Source organism: Mustela nigripes, chromosome 3, assembly GCF_022355385.1.
Source record: "Mustela nigripes isolate SB6536 chromosome 3, MUSNIG.SB6536, whole genome shotgun sequence".
In the NCBI taxonomy this organism is placed as follows: domain Eukaryota; kingdom Metazoa; phylum Chordata; class Mammalia; order Carnivora; family Mustelidae; genus Mustela; species Mustela nigripes.
The window spans coordinates 163,395,373-163,400,660 of record NC_081559.1 but is presented as its reverse complement, the minus strand read 5'-3'; the positions used below and the strand labels follow the sequence as shown (position 1 = coordinate 163,400,660).

The window sequence follows — 5,288 nt, the reverse complement described above, 5'->3', positions numbered from 1 at the left end:
AAAAAAAAAAAAAAAAAAAAAAAAAAAAAAAAAAAATCAAACACAAAAGCAAAGCAATAATAGAGAAGCTGAGGAGCACTGATTTCTTTCCCAGGTTCTTCTCTCTTTTTTTTTCTTTAAGATTTTGTTTATTTATTTGACAGAGAGAGACAGCGAAAGAGGGAACACAAGCCGAGAGAGGGAGAAGCAGGCTTTCCGCGGAACAGAGAGCCCGATGTGGGGATTGATCCCAGGACTCTGGGATCAGGGATGAGCTGAAGGCAGATGCTCAACAGCTGAGCCACCCAGACACCCCTCAAGGTCCTTCTCTTGATTTAACCTTTGTGTTAACGACTGCAAAATAGGATGAAAATAAGACGAGGCCTATTGAAAAATATATTGCAATGCTTCTCCAGCAATCGGGTGTCACAAAACAGAAATCATCGCTGGTTTCTCTGAGCCTCCCACTCATGCCTAGACACTGTCGGTTCTCCTTTCAGTGGACTGATCTGCTGGGCGCTTCTAGTAGATCTGTTGGGCAGCCCCGGCACTGGTTGAATTCATTTCATGAGGTTTTACTATACTGTTTGAAAGACGTTTGAGTTAACTTTTTTGTATTGTTTTTGACCATGAGCTTACTTCCATGTCCTTTGTGTAAAACATTCAAAATACCAGAAGAAACTCAAATAGACCATGAATGAAGGAAAACTGTCTTGTTATGTCAGGGTCTATGATAACTGATGTTAGCATTTGAAATTCTTGAGCCCCTCTTAATAAAATTGGGTGTCAGTGAAATGAGATTTGGGAACGTTGGGTTTCTTTCTGCATAGGATAGAAACCCCAAGGTAAATTGAGACAAGAAGAAAGTCTGTTGGTTCAAGGAACTGAGAAGTCCAAGGCTTCAGGCACTCACACTATGTCATCAGGATCTCCAGGTTCCCCCAACGCTGGGCTCTGCTGCTTCTGTGTTGGCTTCCTTCTGAGACAGGTGCTCCCCTGTGCTGGTGAGACTGGGGCAACTCTTCCAGCTTCACGTCCTTCCAGGATCGGAACCTGGAAGGACGTGAAAAAGAGAGAAAAAGAGAGTTTCCGGTAGAAAGGCAAATTCCTGGGACTCATTCTGACTGGACTGGTTATGGCTCCTGAAGGGTTTGGGACACTGATGTCCAGCCCTGTCCTGGAATCTGAGCCAGAGGCCCACTCAGAGCACAGGGACAGAGAGTAAGGGCAGGGGTGGCATCCCTAAAGGAACTCAGAGTATAACCAACAGAAGGGGTAGGGGGTGTGAATATGGGGTTGTCTCTGCACTCCTTCCCATGTAGACGGCTAGATGGCAAGAAGACCACTGATGTCCACACGCTCTTCACTCAGATGTCCCAGAGGGGAGATATTGGCAAGAAGGGAGTCAGTCCCAGGATGTTAGAAGCAGCCGTGTCCTCAGAGACTCTTTAGTCCAACCCCTTTTTTGTGCAACTAAAGAGGCTGAATCCAGAAACATTAATGATGTCACACAAGGCTGCCACTTCTTAGTAGCGGTTGGTTGGGAGTGAGAACGTCCAGGTGTTCTGATCTTTCATGAAGACCCCTTCACTAAGTACCCCTGGCAAAAGAGGTTAACTAGGGGCGCCTGCATGGCTCAGTGGATTAAAGCCTCTGCCTTCAGCTCAGGTCATGATCCCAGGGTCCTGGGATGGAGCCCCAAGTCAGGCTCCCTGCCCAGTGGAGTCTGCTTCTCCCTCTCCCTCTGCCTGCCTCTCTGCCTACTTGCAATCTCTGCCTGTCAAATAAATAAAATCTTTTTAAAAAAGAAAGAGAAGAGGTTAACTAGTAGAACTTCCTGAGTGCGCTAATATAAAAATCTTCTTCAAGAAAGGACAAAGATTATAACTTACACTTTATCTCCCCATATGTGCAACAAGATGAGGTAGATGTCTGTATATGCACGTGGGGAACACATAGATTTATATGTATTTGTCTCTATGTAGATACTGCATAGATCTCTGTATGTGGGTATATATATATATATATATAGTGTGTGTGTGTGTGCATGCATGTGTGTGTGTGTGTGTGTGTGTATACATGACAAGAGAGAGAGAAAAAGAGAGTTTGATTGTATCTTAGGCTCATGCCTGAGTAGAAACAGTTAAGTAAAGGGTTTTTCCCCCCGCTTCAAAATGCATGGAGTTATAGGATAATTATAATTCAACACCAGGGAGAAGGAATTGATTATCTCCAAGTTCCCCCACAGTCTGTGTTATTTTTATTGATTTTTCTGAAGCTCATTTCCAAACATCTGAGTAAATATACAAAATAAATATTCCTTTTAAGTCATTACTATCGCTGTTGGGGCTGGAAGCCAGGCTCTCACATCTGTCCCCTTTCCCATATGCATCAGTGAAGGGCCAAGTGCTCTGCTGGAACATCTGGCAAGCTTGGGCTGGGATTGGCTACCATCACCGATGTGGCCCGGCACTGCGTTCCACTGGAGGCTCATCTAGACACTGCTCGTTGGATGATATCATACCGAGACAGAGGAAAAGGCCCCGATCTGAGACCGTGAACATGGAAATCTCACACTTGAGACAGCAGGATGTTTGTTCCTCTGATTTAAGAGACTTCAGATGAATCTGATCCAATAATCCAAAAGGAGTACTAGGCCCAACATTTGGCTTTTTTCTTTTTTCTCTCCAGATAATCCAACATGCAACACATCCTACCAAAAATAAGGCTTGTTAAGACCTTCTTCTGTAAGTTGGCTGCTCCCCTGGACGTTTCACTGTGGCCACTAGTCTTGGCTACAGTCTTTAGGTATGGATCACATAAGTATCTAAAGGGGTTCTTTGACTTACTGCTTTTTTTTAAAAAAAAATTTATTTATTTTAGGGGCGCCTGGGTGGCTTAGTGGGTAAAAGCCTCTGCCTTCGGCTCAGGTCATGATCCCAGGGTCCTGGGATCAAGCCTCACATCAGGCTCTCTGCTCAGCAGGGAGCCTGCTTCCCCCTCTCTCTCTGCCTGCCTCTCTGCCTACTTGTGACCTCTGTCTGTCAAATAAATAAATCTTTAAACAAACAAAAAAAAGATTTATTTATTTTATTTTAGGAGGAGGAGAGGAAGAGAGAGAGAGAAGGCCAAGCGGACTTCCCTCTGATCGGGGCTAGATCCCACAACCCTGAGATCAGGGCCCAAGCTGATACCAAGAATCGGACACTTCACCAACTGAGTCACCCAGGCACCCTGACTTATAGCTTTATAAATGTATATAATAAAATGAACTTGGTACAGCCGTTTCAGAAGACAGGTTGGCAGTTCCTTATAAACTAAACATACCCTTGCTACACCATCGAGCAATTGTGCTTCTTGGTACTCTACCCAAAGGAACCCAAAGCTTATGACCACACCAAAACTTGCACATGGATGTTTCTAGCAGCTTTATTCACAATCACCAAAATGTGGAAGCAACCACGATCTGTTTCAGTAGATGAATGGATAAAAAAACTGTGGTTCACCCAAACAATAGAATATTATTCAGCACTAAAGAAATGAACTGTCAAGCCTTGGAAAGATATGGAGGAAACTTCAATGCATATTATTAAGGAAAAGAGGCCAATCTAAGGCTCTATGGGGGATGATTCCATCCAGAATCATAAGATCAGTGGTTGCCCGGGACAAGGCTGGGGGTGAACAGATGGAGCGCAGAGGATTTGGGGATATGGTGAAGATACTCTGCACGATACTACCGTGGTGGATATATATTATTATACGTTTGTCTAAACCCACAGAATGTACAACACCAAGAGTGAATACAGAGATAAACTATGGACTCTGGGTGATGATGTGTCAACATAGGTTCATCAGTTGTAACAAATGTATCACTCCGGTGGGGGATATTGGTAATGGGGACAGGAGGTATATGGGAAATCTCTGTACCTTCCCCTCAATTTTTCTGTGAAGCTAAACATGCTCTGAAAAGATAAGATCTTAATAATACAAATAAACAAAATGAACCCTATGCAACAGCCACCAGTTAAATTGAAGCTGCTTACATGTATCCATTCATTCTAAAACTATTACTGAGTGTTTCCTACATTCTAGGCGCAGGGCTACTCATCCAAGGGCAGGAAGCAACACCTCAAATAGTACACAATTGTTTTTATATGAACCCGTCATCCCTGTGAAGTGAATTGGTAGAAACCCTTCGATATTCTGATCCAGAAGTCTCTCTCTGTGGTTCAACTCAACTCCTTTCCTTCTGTCGTCCAGTGAACCTTTCTTGCCTCACTCGAGTCTGTGCTGTCCATAGCTGTTAAATCCAACTGCAGAAAATTCTCTCTCCACTTGTATGTAAAGTTCATCCTCTAAGTTCAGCCATCTCTTTGGCAATAATATTTATGAATATGCATTGTGGCAGGAATCCACATACTGCTAAATCCACATAATTTAGAAAATCTCTACTCTTTCAATATGTATTTTTCACAGTTCAGTTTGAAACCATGTGTCCTGTCACCTGCTCTGCTCTGGAAATGCAGCTCTCACGGTCCCTCCGAACTTTGGTAGAGTACTGAGAGGGGTTTCACAATCATTCACTCTCTGAAGGAACTGAAAAGCTTCTAAGTTGAGAACAAATTCCAGGTACTTTCATTACCTGGTAGCGTTCCCTCTGTTGCTAAGAAGTTCTTAAACTAGATGATCCTTCCTGTTCAACATCATCAAGAGCTTCCTCTACAGTTGGCATTCTTCTGACTGCCCCAAATGGCCATGTTTCCCTTCCATAGTTCTACCTGAAGTAGGAGGTTGTTAATATTAATACCTTGTTTAGTGCACTAAACAGGAACTAGATGGTCCAGGGATGGTCATCGAGAGAAGGTCAAGGTTTCTCATTATGAACTTCCCATGAGACTCTTCGGGATCTTATGCCAATCTCCCCTGCTCCCCTGACCTGCTCAGCTGGGCAGACCATTTAAGCTCCAGCTCAAGCCCACTTGCCACAAGTCTATAATGGGCTGTTTCTTTTCCTTTATGCATTTTTAAGAAAATGTTTTGTTTTCAACAGTCATATTTAAGGTCAAGGGCACAGTCCTGAAAACTGCATGAAGTTGACAGTTTTGAAAGGCCAGTTTGGACAATCTGAGCCACGCAATTTGCAACCCCTGCTCTAGCAAATTATCTGAAGACTGCTTCTTCTGAAACTCACTCTTCATATTACCAGGACTTGATCAGGTCAGCTGGCTAAAATCGGCCAGGTTTTTAACTTATTAAATAAAAGAGAACTGTTCAAACTGTTTATCTAGTAGATATCACTACTCTCTGCC

The 5,288-nt window shown here is 43.3% G+C and overlaps 1 long non-coding RNA gene across 1 annotated transcript in view; it reads left to right on the top strand.

Annotated features, from left to right (window-relative positions):
• The window catches only part of LOC132013224 (uncharacterized), an 8,398-nt gene extending 7,372 nt beyond the window's left edge, over window positions 1-1,026 (top strand). Inside the window, exon 3 of the long non-coding RNA XR_009402926.1 lies at window positions 144-1,026. This is a non-coding gene — a long non-coding RNA (uncharacterized LOC132013224). The remainder of the gene's footprint in view (window positions 1-143) is intronic.
• Window positions 1,027-5,288: the final 4,262 nt, after the last annotated feature.